At 43.8% G+C, this 21,832-nt stretch overlaps 1 protein-coding gene across 1 annotated transcript in view; it reads right to left on the reverse strand.

Annotated features, from left to right (window-relative positions):
* The window catches only part of LOC129838286 (synaptotagmin-1-like), a 242,104-nt gene that overhangs the window by 219,808 nt on the left and 464 nt on the right, over nucleotides 1–21,832 (reverse strand). The window lies entirely within an intron of this gene.

A 21,832-nucleotide genomic window follows, 5' to 3' on the forward strand; every position in this document is an offset into this window, starting at 1 on the left:
TGGTGGCATACTGTATTGGACAGACTTGAGCATGTCTAGTTTTGTGACAGTCCTTTACCCATGACATTGTAAGCCTGTAAATATACACACCCTGCTCTCCCTCCTCTCCTTGCTGCCATGCTGTCCCCTAAAGTCAGGAAGGAAATGAGAGGAAGAGGAGCACCCTGCTCTGGGGGGACATGCTGTACTTCAAACTCTGACATGGCTCTCACATTTACCCAGCCCCTCTCTCACATGGACATTGTGACATTTCTATCATAATATTCTGGGTAAGAGTATCCTGCATCTTTGGAATATTGGGCCTTTGAGCAGCATTGATTCTCCTCTGAAGTCCCCAATGACGTGGCATTATTCACAGTATGTATCCACATTAAGGTTATTTGTTAAGTGTGTTTCTATGCTGCAGTGCTTATTCATTTCTAGGTCAGAACATGATCTGACTACCATGAGACAGATGATTTTCTCTGTTGTTGCCACTGTGATCAAAAGGATGCAACAGGACAGAAGGCGTCCTGATGAGCTCCCAGTCTCCGCACATCAACCACTTGATTTAAAAAGGAACGTTAGACTTTGAATGTGGCGGGGAAACAGCCATTCACGGCCAAATCCCATTAAGTCAAGTGAAATCTCAAAGCGCAATTTGCTTTGAACAGTGGACATTACAAAAGATGCGGATCTAAAAATAAAACTAGTGTGTGGATTCGTCCCCATGGACTCAACTGTAGAATGAGAGAGGGCCATTATCAACTGAGAGGTCTAAAGATTTTCACTGCCCATCAGTTTACGGCTTCTCCACTTCGTGTCACCGACACTAAAGACAGATAGCCAGAGAGACGAGGCTTGATGTATCTTTTGACATTTGTCTAGATGGACCTGTCAGTTCTGTGGCAGTTGAGTTGAATGCTGCCATTGGCAAGGACAATGGAAGCACAGACAACGGCGACTAAACAGACAGATACATCTTTTAGTCCCAAAGGGAACGACAAAACGAGTGGTTTGATCAACGCAAATGACCCACAAAGAGATATCATGCTTTGAAATAAACTTTGGATCTCAGCCAATGTTTCCCTGGTTGAACGTTTCCTTTTCCTTTGATCTGATCAGACTGAGGGGGAGGGGTAGATAAACAGCCCAGTGTCTTTGTAGAACAGGTGTCTGGGCTGTTTGATGTGGGTCAGATGGACCAGCCAGGTGCCAAAAACACACCCAGCTGTTTTGAATAAAACATCTGACACGTTGACTTCCTGACTGATGGCGGGATACCGAGTTCAGTATTCTGTCAGCCAAACCTCCCACGGACAAACATAATAATAAGTTATTTCATACCTGTCAATGATGATGCTAGTGAGACATGTCAAAGGCACATGTGTCTCACAGTCACACATCCACATAAATAGGTTAGTGACTGTGTGGGGGCTGAGGTGAGAGGGAGAACAGATGATGCACTGGAGAAGTGATGCAGTTGGCCCTGTTCTGTTAACGTCAGCCCCATCATTAAGTCCACACACCTTGGTGTCACCTCCACCCTGGTGACGGAGATGCACAGCCCTGTGGAGGACATTTCTGTCAGCCAGGCAGAGAGGGAGGAAGAGGTGCTGGTGTGGTGTGAAACATGAGACCCTGATAGGGCTTGTGTCCAGGCTAGCCGAGCAGAACAGGGACTGGGTCCAGGGTTCCACATGGAGTGTGGGGAAACATTGGGAGAGCACCCTGGAACTAGAGGTGTTATCTGGCTGGCATGAAAGGCCCACTACACACTCCGATTCAACCATCAACCCTTTACTAGCTAACACACCTTACCAATCATTCCTCCTCAACATCTAATGGTAACAAGTTACAGAGTAAATACATATGCAAGATGACCTTGTATGGCCTTTTATAGAGTGATAACAAGATGGCATTGGACTTCCCTGTTCTCTGTCTGTGAATAGAAGTCAAATGTAGTCATGTAGGAGGAATAAAAGGAGTTTTTGATCCCTATCCTGGCACAGCACCAAGACACTGCTTATTTAGCTGCACGTGAAAAATCAATGAGACTTTGGAGACACGTTGGCATCGATTCAGTGTTTAAACCACTAGTTCACTGGCTGTATCAGATTACCGGAGCCACTGCCCCCCTAAGCCGCAGTACAACTTGAAATCCCATTTTACCTAACATTACCTGACAAACTGGGTTGACATTTGGTTAAATAATGTGGAGTAATTCAGAGGGATTTAAGGGAGCATTAGTGTGATTCACGAGGCTCAGTTATTGAACAGACCCCCTGATGATCACTTTGGAGATCAGATGTTAGATGTCCAATGAAAAGACAGTGGCTTGCAAAAGTATTCACCCCCCTTGGCATTTCCCCTATTTTGTTGCCTTACAACCTGGAATTATAATACATTTCTGGGGGGTTTGTATCATTTGATTTACACAACATGCCTATCACTTTGAAGATGCAAAATATCTTTCATTGGGAAACATACAAGAAATAAGACAAAAAAACTGAAAACTTGAGCGTTCCCCAAGTCAATACTTTGTAGAGCCACCTTTTGCAGCAATTACAGCTGCAAGTCTCTTGGGGCATGTCTCTATAAGCTTTGCACATCTAGCCACTGGGATTGTTTCCCATTACTCAAGGCAAAAGTGGTCCAGATCCTTCAAGTTTGATTGGTTCCGCTGGTGTACAGCAATCTTTAAGTCATACCACAGATTCTAAATTGGATTGAGGTCTGGGCTTTGACAAGGCCATTCCAAGAAATGTAAATGTTTCCTCTTATACCACTCGGTTGTTGCTTTAGCAGTATGCTTAGGGTCATTGTCCTGCTGGAAGGTGAACCTCTGTCCCATTCCCAAATCTCTGGAAGACTGAAACAGGTTTCCCTCAAGAATGTTCCTGTATTTAGCCCCATCGATCATTCCTTCAATTCTGACCAGTTTCCCAGTCCCTGCCGATGAAAAACATCCCCACAACATAATGCTGCCACCACCATGCTTCACTGTGGGGGATGGTGTTCTCGGGGTGATGAGAGGTGTTGGGTTTGCGCCAGATATAGCGTTTTCCTTGATGGCCAAAAAGCTTAAGTTTATTCTCATCTGACCAGAGTACCTTCTTCCATATGTTTGGGGAGTCTCCCACATGCCTTTCGGCGTACACCAAATGTGTTTGCTTATTTTTTTCTTTAAGCAATGGTTTTTTTCTGGCCACTCTTCCATAAAGCCCAGCTCTGTGGAGTGTACAGCTTAAAGTGGTCCTATGGACAGATACTCCAATCTCAGCTGTGGAGCTTTGCAGCTCCTTCAGGGATTTCTTTGGTCTCTCTGTTGCCTCTCTGATTAATGCCCTCCTTGCCTGGTCTGTGAGTTTTGGTGGGCGGCCCTCTCTTGGCAGGTTTGTTGTTGTGCCATATTCTTTCCATTTTTTAATAATGGATTTAACGGTGCTCCGTGGGATGTTCAAAGTTTCTGATATTTCTTTATAACCCAACCCTGATCTGTACTTCTCCACAACTTTGTCCCTGACCTGTTTGGAGAGCTCCTTGGTCTTCATAGTGCCGTTGGCTTTGTGGTGCCCCTTGCTTAGTGGTGTTGCAAACACTGGCCTTTCAGAACAGGTGTATATTTACTGAGATCATGTGACAGATCATGTGACACTTAGATTGCACACAGGTAGACATTATTTAACTAATCATGTGACTTCTGAAGGTAATTGGTTGCATCAGATCTTATTTAGGGGCTTCATAGCAAAGGGGTGAATACAAATGCATGGACCACTTTTCCATTTTAAATGTTAAAAAAAAAAATTGAAACAAGTTATTTTTTTAATTTCACTTCACCAATTTGGACTATTTTGGGTATGTCCACTACATGAAATCCAAATAAAATTAATTTTAATTACAGGTTGTAACGCAACAAATAGGAAAAATGCCAAGGGGGATGAATACTTTTGGACGGCACTGTACATCCGGGTCTGATTCACAACAAGTCGGCTTCCTTTGATAGAAGGCAAAGGTAAAATCATTGCGTCCTGTAAACGGTGTCCTGGGGCCAAAGGACTCAGTGCATCTGGAACACAAACAATTTGTCAAATCAACGTCAAAGGATGTTTGCTGAAGCAGACCAACACCAGGCGCCGGGTGGAAACAACACTTTTGCGTCCAGGGGCAACTATAAGGGACAGGAAATGAATGGAGATAACCAAGACAGGACAATGTATGACCACGCACACACACATTCATTTGTGATTGTCCCGCAAGCTTAATGAATGGTAAATGTTGCCTATGGCTGAGTGTCTAGTGAAGAGCTGCATCTATGGAGAGTGTGAAAAAGATATATAGAGCGAAAGAGATAGAGATAAGGAGGAGAGCGACAGAGAGAGAGGGGGGAGAAATAGAGGCAAACAAGGAAGTGATGGCAAGTGGATGAACAGTAAACAGAGTCACTCAGTGTACTGTGATCCGTGGCATGAGATGGAGTTGGATGTTGAGTGTGTTTACTGTTCCGACAGAGACAACATCAATTTCTGTCACACTGCGCAGACAGGGGTCAATCAAGAGCCACCACTTTGCAACAGTGGATGACAGGAGAGAAGGGTATTTTTCTGTCCAATTCTGGGAACAAAGCAAACCACTTTGCTAACCTCCATTGCCAATAGCACACACATCACAACAGTAAGCTCTGAGTTTAGTGTGTCCAAATACAGTTTAACAACACTGTTAGAGGATAACATATGATAACGTCCCATCAAAGAAGATACACTTTTTTCTTATGCTTCCTACCTGTCTGACCAGTCAATGGTGAATTACCCCTCCCCCCCATATAAACAAATATGTTGACTCCATGACATTGCACCAGAGCAAACACCAGGTTACTAAGGCCGAACTGACAGTTACATGGTGTCATAACGCCCTCGTGAAAAAGTACTATTGAATTCCTTAACAATAACCTATTCGTGCAGTAGTGACTATGTAGAGAACTGTAGGGATTGTGTAGTGAAGATGTAGCTTATGCACAACTCAAGATACACAAGTAGAGTTTTGTAGGGTTCAGTAGGAAAACAGTAGTTTCCAGTAATAATCAGGTAGAGATTTGTGCTACTTGAAGTTGGTAGTAAATAAGTCGTCACAACACTGATGTCAGACTACACCGGCTTTTCGTGAACACCGATGAAGACAAAGCAGGAAGTAGTTACTGTTAGCTACTGTTTTTGACAATTCCGAATGTAATGATCTTCCATCCTTTGTCATCCTGTCTTTCATAGCCCTTATGCTAGCACCATCTATACGTTTTAACTTTCCTCTATGTTTTATGAATACTTTCATGTCGTTGTTTAGCCGTTTAAATAACTTTTTTTACCACATTAAAAAGATTGCTATCCAAAACGATCATGTTTAGCCTAGCTGTTTGCTAGCCGCATTGAAATGTAGCTATGTAGCCTCTGTTTTAATCATGCTAGCTAATAATTACTATATGTGTGTTTGAATGGAAATGTGCACTATGTTCATATTGGTATACATACACATTCCACTAACCTCTTTTGACCTGTCCGCCAAGGAGGCCCTCGACATAAGAAGACTGCAGGCCATTGTTAGTAAGAGTAGCATTGTTTATCAAATGTTTTTCTGTGTTGTCTTATTGGACCTCTGTTAGCAGATGATTGATAATGGCTTATAATTGGTTGTCTCTTGTGCTTGTCTTTATTTTTTAAAAGGTTCCACGGTGGAGAAATATGGCTGCAACAAAAAAAGAGGATGTGAGGATAGTTAAGTCGATGCTGAATGAAGACACGTCTTCAAAGGGATAATTTTTTTTTACATATGTCATTTGATATGTAATTAATTTAATACATTTTAAAAATGCAGTTACATTTGTAAAAGCTTATTATTTCTTGTTTGATGACATAAATACAGATAGAAACTTGAGGAAATAACATACTAGTCTTGAGGTGACACAATGGTGAAACAAGAAGATGTCAATTGTGAGTTTTGAATAGGTAAACAGTAGTCAATGTGTCTGTTTTCACTTCAAAAGGGTTTGTAGGAAGAAAGGATCAGGAGCTATTCAGTAGTGATCAGTATTGACAACTCTACACAGATGGCAGTAGTAATTCAATAGGGATTGAGTAGACCTACAGCAGTCATTTGGAGGCATTATGTAGTAATTCCGTAGTGAACATGTGTAGGTTTGAAGTTGTAGATTCCAAAAAGCTCAGTAGTTACACAGTAGTCATTAAGGGAGATGTATGTAGTGATTTGAATAGGAAATATGTAGTGTTCACCACTAGTGAAATGTCCCAACGTATCACTCATTACTACATAAATTACTACTGGTTTACTAGACATCGCAATAGTAATCAAGTAGTAAAACCAGCAGGTTTTGTGTAGCTCTTGTGAAGTAGTGATCAGTAGTACTTTTTCCTGAGGGTGTAGAAGCTTGGCAGAGGCATCGGCACAGATGTAAGGTCTTGGTGCCCCGCGTGAGTTATATGCAATTGCAGACGGCTGGTGCAATGGGGTGCTAATTCAGGGCCACTCAAATGTAGCATACGCACTCCACTCTTCCATCTTTCTCCCGAAATAGCTCCTGCCTCCCACGACATTTGAGCTCAGTTCCAATCTCTTTTATCCATGTTCCAATAATGACATAATTGTATATTTACATATGAACAGATGCAGATGACATCACGTCACGAGAGTCAGTCTGTTGGTGGCCACTTATTCATCAAAAGGGGCCATCACATTTCAGGTTGCAGCAGTATCTAGCGGCAGTGACGCCTCACTGCAGCCATCTCTCCATCATCTGAATAGGCAAATGAACCACTCTGCTTGAGTTATCATAAAGAGTGAACGACTCCAGCCTCTATGGGTGGGAATACTAATGTGCAAATGGACCTCACATCTTTAAGAGCCTCTAATCCACTACAGTGATTCACGCACGTATTCTAGCAATGAACCCATTTGTGTTAATGGCCTGGATGCCTTTATGAATGCACAAAGCTGGAGTGATTGGTGCAGATCCACTGACCTTTCTTGGTTTATCCACATGCTGTACAGATCTGTGAATGCTGCACACATAAGGCTGTGTTTAGTCACCATCTGGAGGGTCGTGAGTGTCTGTGCTAAATTGTACCCCAACGCCCCCTGGGGGTTCTTAGCAGGGTTGGGCGGCCGCACGGGGAGGCTGGGTTGCTAGGTTGTTGATTGAAGAGTCTCGGAATATGTGAGTGGGGCCCCTGAGGCCCGGAGGGACTAAGCACGGTGGGTGAGAGCTCTGACATTGAGGCCGTCCTTGCCTCCTGCCGGCCACTATATAGAAACAGTTTTAAAAACCCTCTATGTAACTAGGAACCGTGGTGTTTAGTGGCTACTGCTGGCAGGCGTACAAGTTCCTGCTCTTTAATTTTCAAGAATATGTGGTATTTTTTTATTTGTCTGTTGTTCTTTTGTGAGTACATAAATCTATTCTAGTGTGGTAACCCTTTACAGTCATACCCGTATACATGTTGAAAATAGCATATTTGGGCACTAATAAGCGCCTAGATTGGAACATAATGTCAGAGCTATGGCTCTGCGATTCAGAGCTCTGTATGGGTTTTGACTGAGAGACGTTCTGAAGTTGAACCACCCCTCCCGCTAATCGGGCAACTTTTGCACATTTTTTGTTGACGAGTGAGGGGAATGCTGTAAATTAAGAGGACTCAATGTATATATTTTTGAAAGATGAGACGTTGAGGATTATAATAAATACTGCATTATAATAAGTACTGCTTTTAATGGCATACAAGCAAGCCAAACACTTGTGAGTCCAAATGTGAACTTCACATCTCCAAATCATAAAACACATGTCATATTCAGATTCAACGTTTATGGTCACTATGTTTGATGTACAGTTGCAAGATGACATGTGGTCATACGCTGGGTTGTACAGAACAGAATGAGCATATGTTTGTTTGTGAAGAAAATTTGCCGCCGCACATGCACCTGAACGCATGCATGACTCCTTTGTATGGCACAAATATTACGTTCTGTTTCTCTGAATTGCCTTGTGAAAGCCTAACACTGTAAGATCATAATTTATAACTTAGCTAGTCATGTTGGCAATAGAACAAACTTCAAATCATGCCCACCTGACCCAGATTGCGATTTATAATGGACCGTTCTTTGTGTGATGACATGGATGCGGGGCTGTGTTCCAAACAAAACAACTACAACTTGCTCTAGTTCCTCAACGGCACAGCTAGGAGAGCTCAAAACATCTTATAGTTCAAGACTCTTCTTTGGGTCATAAAGTCGGTTGCAATTGCCTAGTTTGGAGAGGTTTGTGGCCACATGGAGACACCAGTTAGTCCTCTCACTCAAACCTTTGTCATTCTTTTGTCGTACAGTACGTTGCACCTACAACACATTTTCCAGGAATATTCTTATCATGTTACTGAGTGTATCCAGAGAATTTTCAGATTTCATTGTCAATAAATGCTGTGAAAAGTACAGTAAATGCAAAATGCACATACAACAGTGTAATGATTTGGATTGACCTTTGTTCTCCTTTGGTCTAATAACTTCCTCATTATCTCCAAACTGTTTCCTTTCAAATGCTACCATGGATATGCGTATGCTTTTCATACTTCTTCTGTAAGAAACATTTCAATTGAGCCATATGCATATAGGCCAATTCCCACGTGTGTAAAGGGGTAACACATAATGCCTATTCAATAAAACCGTTTTATATATTGTCAAACTTTCAGAATGTAAGGAAATCATGAATGACATTGATGCAACAACACTGATGCTGATAAGGAACATGTGAGGACCATTTCGACGAATGATTGACCACCAGAGCAGTCTTTTTTGGGGGGCGGCAGGTAGCCTAGTGGTTAGAGCGTTGGGTAGGTAACCAAAAGGTTGCTGGATCGAATCCCTGAGGTGATAAGGTAAAAATCTATCGTTCTGCCCCTGAACAAGGTAGTTAACCCACTGTTCCCCAGTAGGCCATTGTAAATAAAATTGTGTTCTTACTGATTTGGTTAAAAAAAAATATATTTTTTTATAATAATTTCTCTCAAGGCAAGACTATTTCTGTGGATCGATTTATGATCCTTAAATGAAGGTGAACCGACCACAGTATAGCCAACAGTGGGCTGAGCGGAATGGCTGGGAGGTGAACAAGTCCAATCCTTCTCCATCGGCTCCATCGACTTCTGTGCTGTGGAGTGGGGCACACTAACCAATCAGAGTGTGCTGTGCTGTCACAGGTGTCAGATAAGACAAGAAGACGGCAGACATGAGTCAAAGGGAATTAGTCAACAAGAGACATCAATAACATCAAATGCTCAGAATGCTCTTTTTGCATTGAATGACATATTAATTATGAAAGGGTTTATCTCAAATATCTTGTCATAAGATAGTAAAGTACTGTATGAATAAGATTTCTGCAAAGATAATATTAACAGGTGAATATCAGAGAAACGTGTCACGTCTTTTTTTTTGAGCACAAAGAGCACACAAAGACCATATAAAGGAAAGCTGAGAGAGGCTGTTAAAAAGTATCTAACGTTCACTTGTTGGAGTTAACAAAGCCCTTTGAATAATTCAATGTATTACTGTATTAGCATAGTGTTAGCTAGTATTAGCATACACCTCTTGAAAGCACTGCTACAGTGGTGTGTGCAAGGTTGATTAGTTTAACACATTAACACTCCATGGAAGGAAGCAGAAAAAAATATTATTTACATTTTAAATTATAAATCATTTACTGAGCAACATCTGTAACAATGCTGCATGTTCCACATGCATCTGGACTGGGGTGAAATACCTTGATTGTTTCCCACATTAGCATAATTGTCATTAATGCCAGCAGCCTCAAGAGTTTGTTTTACAATGCACAATGCATGCATAATCAACGTGTCTTAGTGACTGAGTATGTTTCTGAGATGAAAACATGAGGAAATCTACCATTATCATATCTCTGCTGTCATTCAGTTGAGATCTATATCATTCTGGGCCCCGTGTGGCTCAGTTGGTAGAGCATGGCGCTTGCAACGCCAGGGTTGTGGGTTCGTTTCCCACGGGGGGCCAGTACAAAAAAAAAAAAAAAAAAAAGTATGAATGTATGTACTTGTAAGTCGCTCTGGATAAGAGCGTCTGCTAAATGACTTAAATGTAATGTAAATGTAAATTCTGCACCAATCTGCATATAATATGCAATTAAAATAAACCGCCAGGAAAAAAAGTGATTGACGTGAATAGAATGGTTTGGCACGTTAGGTTCTTGGTTCCCAGTAGCAAATGGGAAGAGTATAGGCTATCAACAGGGAAAGGAAATGGGTGTTACGCATGCTCCATGCCCCAGAAGACAGCTGTTGCCCATCCATATAGCCAATCTTGAAGCAGTAATTTGCTGTTGGTTGTGCTAGGTGTTGGCCCCATGCTGGGGAGACATAGCAGGTGGACAAGGCCAGACGAGACCCAGCTGAGATCTATCTAAAAGCCTTCCCTCCTTCTGGCCTAGACACACACTCCCATTCTTCATCTCACTGCCCATTACAATCAATCAAACTGCAAGCCAGGGGGAAATTGCACACCCAATTTACGCCCACAACTGTTTGTTATCGATGGCTGCCTCACTTTTGTAGTGGTGGAACAATGACGGCAAACCCCCTGAGTGGGGTCCTCTGTGCACTGAGCAAACAGCTATTTGTTGAGATTGCTGTGGTGGTGTTGTAGGCAGCAGAGCGATGCTAGCAGAGCCTTGCTCTGGGTTTGATATACCTTCATTTCAGAGGGGACATGGCCACATGAAGTCTATATACTGTAGGAGAGAGTTCTATTTTTCCCACAGATCTTATCTTCTGTCACGTTCTGACCATAGTCCTTTTGTGTTTTCTTTGTTTTAGTGTTGGTCAGGACGTGAGCTGAGTGGGCATTCTATGTTGTGTGTCTAGTTTTCACGTTTCTATGTTTGGCCTCATATGGTTCTCAATCAGAGGCAGGTGTTAGTCATTGTCTCTGATTGGGAACCATATTTAGGTAGCCTGTTTTGTGTTGGGGTTTGTGGGTGGTTGTCTTCTGTCTTTGTGTTCTATGCACCAGATAGGACTGTTTCGGTTTTGCCACATTTGTTATTTTGTATTTTGTAGTGTTCACGGTTTTGTCGTTATTAAACATGATGAACACTAACTACGCTGCGTCTTGGTCCGATCCCTGCTACACCTCCTCTTCAGACGAAGAGGAGGAAATCTGCCGTTACATCTTCCTTAGTTGTTTTTCTCCTCAAGAGTATTCATCTGGCTGTAGAGTGAAGTCCAAATCAATGGTGAGAGCAGTGGCGAGAGTTAGAACCCAGGCTGGGAATCTATCACCGTGCATATGGGAGGGGACAGCCATGTTTCATTATAAATTCAAGGCCAATCTGTGCAGTGGATGGAAGGCAGGATGTCAAGGTAATGAGTTCATTTAGGAGATAAGGAACAGCAAATGTATGCTTTGAGATTTCTCCACCAGCAACAATATGACCTCTCCAGCCACCGCCCACTGAAGAGAGGAGAAAATGGCCTCTATTAATGCTACAATATGGGATTTCATTCAATAGCTGCCAAATGTGATAAAAATGGCCAGATATGCAAATGTTCTACATCCTCTACATTTATTCAAGCTTTAAATATTATGCTTCAAGCTGTGCAATACAAAAGTCCCAAGGTTTAATGGAGAGGAATATTACCTGTTACTACACTCCAGACTTCAGACTAGACACAGAGCTAGCATTACAGTGTATCAAATTTAACCAGATGCCTAGCTATTATCCACAATGGGGCGAGTTGCCCTCTTGGCGCTGTGGTAATAAGTGTTGTTTTCCGTCTGACTGGGTGGACATGTTTTGGGGAGGCCTCCTCTCTGTCTGGCTCCGGAGAAGCCTGGCTCTCTCTCTCTTCTGACGATGCGTCCCACTGGACACAGACGTCAATTCAACGTCTATTCCACGTTGGTTCCAAGTCATTTCATTGAAATGTCATGAAAACAACGTTGATTCAACCAGTGTGTGCCCATTGGTATGCGTCGTTCCGTAAGCAAGCCTCCTCATTTGCATCGTCCTTCAGAGGATCCCCAAATTCATCAGACTGTTCCATTGATGGAGGGAGGGGGGACCAAACAAACAAAATATGAAACTAAGTTAGTTGTGCTATTTTCATTTTCTTTTTTTTTCATTCTGACCACGGCAGAGGCAGAGCTATGCGCTTATTTTGCTATGTAATTATTCTAGCAATTGACACGAGCTCTGCTCACGGGCAATTTCATCTTTCAGCGGCAAGAAGAAAAATTGAAGAGCCATGACTGGGGGTGTAATGTAAACGCAGCAGCCTGAAAGACAGTGGACTGGAAGAGGGAGGAGAGGCTCATTTTACAGATTAGGGAGATAACTAGATGGAGCACGTTGTGGCTTGTAACAGGGAACTGCTTGTGTTCATATACAGCGCTCACAGGGGAGGAAGAGGGAGGGGTGAGGGAGGAAGAGGCGGCATGACAACCCACGGCAGGCGGGAGACTTGGTTGCCATGGCGACAAACAAGGATGTTTGTATCTGAGGCTAATCTCGGCAGGCGGCCACAAAAGGCACACACACCTTCCACCGGCAGTAATGGAGAATCACTGGAGCTCGACACTGGCTATTCATTCCAAAGGGGGGGGGGGGGACAGGTGGTGGAGAGGTATACCTTTTTCTTATCACTCGACATTCCTCCTCAATCAGGGTCGAGTCGAGCCGTGACCAGAAGGGGGGTTCCATTCTAATATGAGACGGGCTGGGGCTGCCATTGGTCTAGCAGCTCTAATGTTTACTACAGCCTTGCTCTTCGGAAGGGAGGGACACTAGCATCCACATACCAGATTTCACTGTTTACTACACATTATGGCTACACTGAGTGTATTTGTAGATTCAATAACAGCAGAATATCACATTTCATTCATCCTTAGTAAATGATCAACAAGGATCAACAATGACCTTGGCTGGTAGTAAAACAATAGAGGAATGTCATTGGCTAGTGTGGGATTCATCCAACCAAATCTCCTCCTACCGAGTCACATCAGGGCGGAGGGAGGTCAAGAGTCAGACATTAAATACACTGTTTATAATCAATGTTAGGGGTATAGGATGTATGGGCAAAAGGAAGTTATGATCTGTACACAAAAAAGACCGTTCATACCCACATGTACTGATGTCATTCGTTTCTACTACGCTAATCAAGTTAGTATGTCCACACAAACTCAACGAAGGATGTTTTCTGACATGGATGCAGGAGTAAGACGTTGATTGTAATGGCTTTTATGTCTTGGTGGTGGCGCTGTGTCTTGTACATTGCTTTCTGTCCTGTCCTTTATGACTCATGCATCTTCCAAAGGCACCAGAGGCACTTGCTGTTGTTGTTGCTGTGCAATAGCTCAGAGGCCAATCTCTTGGAAGTAGTTTCTCTCATTTCGAAGCTGTCATGCTGGCCCTATTTGAGGGATTTCAACAGAGGGACAGGAGATAAGTAACTGAACGCGCTTTTATAGAAAAATGCAATATAGCAACATAAAGCAGCTCTTCAATATCCCGCAACGTGGATCTTCTGTACTCAGACTAGGCTGCTTTGTCCAAATAGATACTGTATTAAGAAGCTATTCCGTCTAGCTGTCATGTCTTTTCACCCTAAATGCAATATAACGGCATGCGCCAATTTCCCGATCCTCTTTTTATTGTTAACCTTATAAAGCAGTGAAAGGGGGGTTTTCTCTATGGTCATGGCTCTGATGAATGAGAGTCACAATATGACTCACCACCACAGTGCCCACCCAAACAAGTCTTATCGCTCTGACGAGACTGTCCAAACCATGTTAGCCAAAAAGCATTGTACAACTCACACAGTCATTACTAAATACTAGACATGGTAAAGTGAAACATCATCCTCTGTTATATTAGCTTTCTTTTATCAACTCATTGCATGCTGGCCACAGATGCATCTTGGGATGCCATGATTCCCTTACCCTCCTGCTAGGTGTGACACAGGACGGAGTGGATGAGTGTGAGCATTTTCGGAAAGTGGGAGAGGGGAGGCATTCCTTTGAATGCTGCTCTAACCTCTGTGGCTCGACTTAGTAATTATTGGTATGCTCAGAAGCCCGGCGTTGAGAATTTCTCCTCCAGGGCTGGTCTCTCTGAGAAGTTTTGCCCATTCAAATGGTATTAAACTCTAATAACTTGTCCCTGCAATATCCAGTAAAAATCTGGATATTAAAAGAATGTAGAAAGGAAAAGCAATTTCCTCTTGAAGGGATTTTGAAATGACAGCTTTCAGGGGGGTAGTACAGAAAGTTTGTTGGCTGACAATCATTATACATTTTGTTGCCCACCATTTTCTCCCTCTCCCCTGTTTATACCTCTCCCATCCCTTATAAATGACAATACCTATCTTTGATTTGGCCATACACTAAAGGCTGCTTGAACAGGTGAAGACTGCCGGACACTGAATTCAGCCGGACATTTGAACTTCAATGGCTTGACAAAAAAGGAATTTGTACTCTAGCATACACCATTCGAAAAAACAGTTCCAAAAATGTTCTTCGGGCTGTCCCCATAGGAGAACCCAAAAAGGTTCTACCTGGAACCAAAAACGGTTCCCTCTATGGGTTCTAGATAGCACCTACTATGCTATCTCTCTTCCGTACTTCTCTCATTTGCTAGTTAGTTTGGATTCCCCCTCAATAAAATAAGATTGCATGCAGGATGATGAAATGTTGGTGTTCATTAGTTTTGACTACTGTGAAACCATTCAATTGTTTTGAATTGTCACTTCATGCGCTTCTTCATTCCATTGTTGTGGCTCAAATAGGAGACAGACATATCCAATATAGACGGTGCACTTCTACAGGCCTCATTAAACACACCGTTTCCAGCCTGTCTACTGTCATTGGGTCCACAGGACTAACTGCAAAGGAACTGCAATTGTTTTCAGCACAGCGCACTCTGTAAATATGAATAGAACTGTTAGACAACAACAGTTGTAGGCTAAACAGATTGGGCCTCATCAAAAATATCTGTTTGTTTTTATGCTTGGTTATTGCACCAATGACTTTCACATGAAGGGAAGGATCTTAACCCTCACTCAGTTGGGTTCAGTGCCAGTGAGTCACATTCAAACTCATCATAATATCCTTTGTACATTCAGTACATGCAGTACATTCAGGGTCTGAGGCAGAACTGAAGCAATACCACAAAACAAAGATGTCCATGCCACTCATCCACCATTGCTCTCTGCAATTACAACCCAGCATCAGCAGTGCCAGCCATTGCATTGTCAGGAAATGTTGAGTGTGGTGTGCACTGGGTCTGTATTATAGTAAAGGCCTCATTGATCATGTAATCTCTGCCTTATCTCCCCAGGTCTAACAGAGATCAAGGAGCCCTGAGTCCCGTAGACCTTGTTAAACACTGAGCCTTGTATCAGGATTTAGCCTCAGACCAGCCTAATTAGACTATCAGAGCCGGGCCTTATAACAGAGTAATACCACAGGACAAGCCCAGCAAAGCCAGAAATAAGCCATCACAAACAAAACAGAGATCGATAGGCCAGAATTCAATGCTAACAAAGTGTTTCAAAGTGCAACAAGCCATTTGAATTTCATGCTCACCAGTGAGCCAGTTGTTTGAATAAGGATCTTACTTCACATTGGTTGACTGTGGGCATACTGTACTGAATGTAGCACCATGGTAACACACAGCTAGTCAAATGAGAGCTCCTCCCTCCACCAATCCCTCCTTGCCTGAAACCAACCGTCAACATGCCATTGAGTCAAGAAGGCAATATCTCATTGTTCACTATGTACTATGTTCACTATCTCCCCTACTACACACTCTTTTAAACAACAATGATCTAGTGGTGGTGGTAGCCAAATACATTACTGATACAAATACATTGGAACTCAATGCTTAGCTACACACTACATACGCACAAAAGAATGTGGACACCCCTTCAAATTAGTGGATTCGGCTATTTCAGCCACACCCATTGCTGACAGGTGTATAAAATTGAGCACACAGCCATGCAATCTCCATAGACAAACAGTGGCAGTAGAATGACCTCACTGAAGAGCTCAGTGACTTTCAACGTGGCACCGTCATAGGATGCCACCTTTCCAATAAGTCAGTTCATCAATTTCTGCTCTTCTAGAGCTTCCCGGGTCAACTGTAAGTGCTGTTATTGTGAAGTGGAAACATCTAGGAGCAACAACGGCTCAGCCGTGAAGTGGTAGGCCATACAAGCTCACAGAACGGGACCGCTGCATGCTGAAGCGTGTTGTGCGTAGAAATCATCTGTCCTCGGTTGCAACACTCACTACCGAGTTCCAAACTGCCTCTTGAATGTCAGCACAATAACTGTTTGTCGGGAGCTTCATGAAATTGGTTTCCATGGCCGAGCAGCCGCACACAAGCCTAAGATCACCATGCGCAATGCCAAGCGACGGCTGGACTGGTGTAAAGCTCACTGCCGTTGGACTCTGGAGCAGTGGAAACGCGTTCTCTGGAGTGATGAATCACGCTTCAGCATCTGGCACTCTGACAGATGAATCTGAGATTGGCAGATGCCAGGAGAATGCTACCTGCCCCAATGCAGAGTTTCAACTGTAAAGTTTGGTGGAGGAGGAATAGTTGTCTGGGGCTGTGTGTCATGGTTTGGGCTAGGCCCCTTAGTTCCAGTGAAGGGAAATCCTAACTTTTTAGGCGATTCTGTGCTTCCAACTTCGTGGCAAAAGTTTGAGGAAGGCCCTTTCCTGTTTCAGCAGGACAATGCCCCCGTGCTTAAATCAAGGTTCATACAGAAATGGTTTGTCGAGATTGGTGTGGAAGAAGTTGGCTGGCCTGCACAGAGCCCTGACCTCAACCCCATCAAACACCTTTGGAATTCATTGTAAAACTGACTGCGAATCAGGCCTAATCGCCCAACATCATTGCCCAACCTCACAAATGCTCTTGTGGCTGAATGGAAGCCGCCTTTAGTTTGTGGCCAGCTTTGAGGGAGCAGTACGGATGGCACTGTATTATCCCCCGTTAGAAACGACAGTGGATGAAAGTCCCCACAGAAATGTTCCAACATCTAGCGGAAAGCCTCCAAAGAAGAATGAAGGCTGTTATAGCAGCAAAGGGGGGACCATCTCCATATTAATGACCTCGATTTCGGAATGAGAAGTTCGACACGCAGGTGTCAACATACTTTTGGTCATGTAGTGTATTTCATGAGAGTTTGCCCTAAGGCAAAGTTACAGGTGCTAGCAGTGAGATTATATTGTATGGTTGTTGTTTGAACCATTGTTTAAAGGATCTCAGAGGGGAAAGGTCAGAGAGGGTAGCTGGCCCAGGAGCTAAACAGGGGCAGAATTCAGAAGAGAAAACCACAGACAGGAGCGTTCTCTTTGATCTGTCCAAGGGCTATCACACCGCCCTCACTGAGCCCCGTTGTCTGTTTGAATTAAAGGTGTGAGAAATGCAACTGAATTCATGCCTCGGAAATAAGATGATAAAACATATCAAAGGCATGTTTCCAATAGTACTCACTATCTGGACCAGGTAAAAAAACAACATTTGGACAGTATAGAATTCTGTTCCCCATACACTACATACACTGTTGCACAAGATATGTCATCCCTATTCTCCCCCTTTCCCCCACTGTGAATCTGACCTTGGGACGACTTGCTGCCTGAACACAACATGATTTATTTTTTATTTTTTTTATTTCACCTTTATTTAACCAGGTAGGCAAATTGAGAACACGTTCTCATTTACAATTGCGACCTGGCCAAGATAAAGCAAAGCAGTTCGACACATACAACAACACATAGTTACACATGGAGTAAAACAAACATACAGTCAATAATACAGTGAAAAATAAGTCTATATACAATATGAGCAAGTGAGGTGGGATAAGGGAGGTGAAGGCAAACAAAATATATATATAAATAAATAAAAATATAAAAAGGCCATGGTGGCAAAGTAAATACAATATAGCAAGTAAAAAATAACACTGGAATGGTTGGTTTGCAGTGGAAGAAGGTGCAAAGTAGAGATATAAATAATGGGGTGCAAAGGAGCAAAATAAATAAATACAGTAGGTAAAGAGGTAGTTGTTTGGGCTAAATTATAGATGGGCTATGTACAGGTGCAGTAATCTATGAGCTGCTCTGACAGCTGGTGCTTAAAGCTAGTGAGGGAGATAAGTGTTTCCAGTTTCAGAGATTTTTGTAGTTCGTTCCAGTCATTGGCAGCAGAGAACTGGAAGGAGAGGCGGCCAAAGGAAGAATTGGTTTTGGGGGTGACCAGAGAGATGTACCTGCTGGAGCGTGTGCTACGGGTGGGCGTTGCTATGGTGACCAGCGAGCTGAGATAAGGGGGGACTTTACCTAGCAGGGTCTTGTAGATGACCTGGAGCCAGTGGGTTTGGCGACGAGTGTGAAGCGAGGGCCAGCCAACGAGAGCGTACAGGTCGCAGTGGTGGGTAGTATATGGGGCTTTGGTGACAAAACGGATGGCACTGTGATAGACTGCATCCAATTTATTGAGTAGGGTTTTGGAGGATATTTTGTAAATGACATCACAGAAGTCGAGGATTGGTAGGATGGTCAGTTTTACAAGGGTATGTTTGGCAGCATGAGTGAAGGATGCTTTGTTGCGGAATAGGAAGCCGATTCTAGATTTAACTTTGGATTGGAGATGCTTGATGTGAGTCTGGAAGGAGAGTTTACAGTCTAACCAGACACCTAGGTATTTGTAGTTGTCCACATATTCTAAGTCAGAGCCGTCCAGAGTAGTGATGCTGGACAGGCGGGCAGGTGCAGGCAGCGATCGGTTGAAGAGCATGCATTTAGTTTTACTTGTATTTAAGAGCAATTGGAGGCCACGGAAGGAGAGTTGTATGGCATTGAAGCTCGCCTGGAGGGTTGTTAACACAGTGTCAAGAGAATGGCCAGAAGTATACAGAATAGTGTCGTCTGCGTAGAGGTGGATCAGAGACTCACCAGCATCAGAGACTTATCTGCCTACACTACACATCCCTGGGGGCCTCTTGCCCTCGTGATGTATCTGGCCCATGCAGAATGGTTAGCCAACTACAACCTGCTCTGTGATCATCTGTCTTTGTCGTTGGTATGGATGTTAAAAGGTGCTCTATGGTTCTTCACACTCAAGGAATCTAAAATGCATTGATTTTATAGGTGGCTATAAAAGCTTTTTTAGATGAAAATAACAGCCCATTCCACCTCTCAGACAGAAACACTCAGACACTCTCATATCTGCACAGTGGCCCCACCTCTTGACAGCTGAGAGAAAAATATATGTTTTAAAGTGAATTTCCTGCAATTCTACAAATTTTGCCATGGGGTGGAGAAAATAGTTTTTAGTTTAAAGCTTCTGTAATTTCATGCAATTCGACACATTTTGCCATGACTTACTGCTCATGTGGCTTATGCCTGGAGCCAGTTCTGTATCTGTACCATCTAGCGAGCAGACGTGAGTGTTTCTGAGGCTACTGTGGAGTTGCCTTTGACATGGACAACCGAATCAGCTGCAGACAGTGAAAGGTGAGATGGACGTCAGGTCCTGATATTGGAAGCATTCATCATTGGCCAACGCCGAGACACAGGGCACTTCATGAGCATGTCATTGATTGGTGCACTTCCTTTCAGAGCAACCTGCTGCCAAATGGCCGCACAATGTCAAATCATACAGAGACTATCTTTACCCTCCTATTTTGCAATGACAACAGCACCCTCCCCCTCCCTCCTCCCTCTCACCTCCTCTTCCCCCTTCTCCTCCTCAATTCTCAGCTCTCATTAACAACAGCTGTTTAAAATAAAGAGCTCTGAGCAAACACCAAGTCATCCTGCCAGCTGCCCTTTATGACCCAGAAGCCTTGGGTTTTGAAAAGGCAAATCCAAAATAACCAGGGCTGAATCAAAAGGTTAGGGCTGTTTGCACATCAGGCTCGGGGCAGCAGCCCTACTAGTCCTCCTCATTATTGCCGATTTAACGAGGATGATAAAATATGATCCTACCTCCGGCGACAGAGGGGATGCTTGATTTATTTGAGCTCAACATCTGCCCCTCCCTAGCTGGTTGATAAGTTGTTGCTATCACAGACATTGTCTTGTTAGGGTTTCTTGAGGCCTTATTGGATTATTGGCCTAGTTGGCCTTATCCGGGCAGCAGGTAGCAAATCATTGGGCCAGTAACTGAAAGGTTGCTGGTTCGAATCCCAGAGAAGACTAGGTGAACAAAAATCTGTCAATGTGCCCTTGACCAAGGCACTTAACCATAATTGCTCCTGTAAGTCACTCTGGATAAGAGTGTCTGCTAAATGACTAAAATATAAATGTAAATGGATGGAAAAACCATGTCACACAGATCTACCACAACGGTGTTTCCTGTATTCCCATGTTTCCTGTATTCCCAAGTATTCTCTGCCTGTTGTGTTTCAATAAGTCATCACAATAACACAGTGCACATGGCGTCCACCAGCTAGAGACCAGCCCCATCTTCCCCTATCACATCTGATTCAGTTAGTGGTTATGAAACGAAGCGTCTGCAAAGCTCTCCCAGACAGTATGTAAACAACAAGCTGCTGTCTGGAGAAATGAGCTGGGGAGGTAATTGTGATTTGGGAGAGGTGGAAGGAAGGGTGGGTGGGTGGGAGGGTGGGGGAGTGAGGGCAGGAGGGAGAGTTGCTTCCCTTCTCGCTACTATCACCTGGCAACAGTTTGACATGGGCACCTCCCGGCTAATGTATTCACAGCGACCGAGGGAGGCTGGGGCTGAGAGGCTCAATTGCATGAGCCCAGGGCTACAGCTGAGCAAACCCGCTTGGTAGTCTCTCTCGGGTGGACTCTCATAGCAACGGGCTTATCCATACCACCTGAGATACGAGGTAATAACGGGTGGGCGGGGAAACGGGCGGGCGGGGAAACATGCGACCTGTGCCCATGCCTTGTTTGTCAGAGAGAGAGAGCAACAGTGCAATAACTAGGGATATGCTTGACATGTTTCAGACTGGGCTCAGTGCATGGGGATATCACAGTACGTGTGTTCACTGTGACAAAGGCCCCATGGTAGTGGACCTGACACCACCTGAGAGTGATGTTAAGAAGCTATCCTATTGGGGGTTTCCAACAATCACGACAATGACAGATGTTCGCAGCTCGAGGGCTCGCAACGTTTTTTCAATCTTATCAACAGCGATAGACTGCTGTGCAAAGAAGATACTGAATGTATATGATGTTTATCCCACACACCTGTGGAGAAACAGGAAGCAGCACAACTAAGGGGTTAAAGGATTGAGAGCGACGTCTGGCTCCCTATTCCAAATGGCATTATAGCTCTTTTCCGAATCAATAGTGTGCTCCGTTCCTTCCTAAGCAAGTCATGCCAAAGATAAACCCATCACGTGACGGATGGAGGAGGAAAAGACGGAGCCACAGCCGGGCCATTTTATCTGATGGTGAGAGGGATTAGCTTCCCCAGGATGAAAGCAGCTGCTCGTCTTCCGCCCCCTTCCCTCCTCCACATCCCTCCATCCATCCACCCAGACATCAACACAGTGGTCTCTGTTTCTCAACCGGAGCCGTGCCTCCAGCTACCCACCTCTCTGCTTATATCACCTCATCTCAACCTGTACACACTGCCATCTCCTAATAACCACGGCAACACCTCGCCCGCTGGGGCGCAGCCACACAGAAATGGGCGCCAAAAATGGTGCCACGCCAAAGCGGTGGGAGTTGTCAAAGAGTAGACTTCCCCTGCCCCTCTCCCTCCACTCCTCTTCTCAATATCAATCAG

Source organism: Salvelinus fontinalis, chromosome 39, assembly GCF_029448725.1.
Source record: "Salvelinus fontinalis isolate EN_2023a chromosome 39, ASM2944872v1, whole genome shotgun sequence".
In the NCBI taxonomy this organism is placed as follows: domain Eukaryota; kingdom Metazoa; phylum Chordata; class Actinopteri; order Salmoniformes; family Salmonidae; genus Salvelinus; species Salvelinus fontinalis.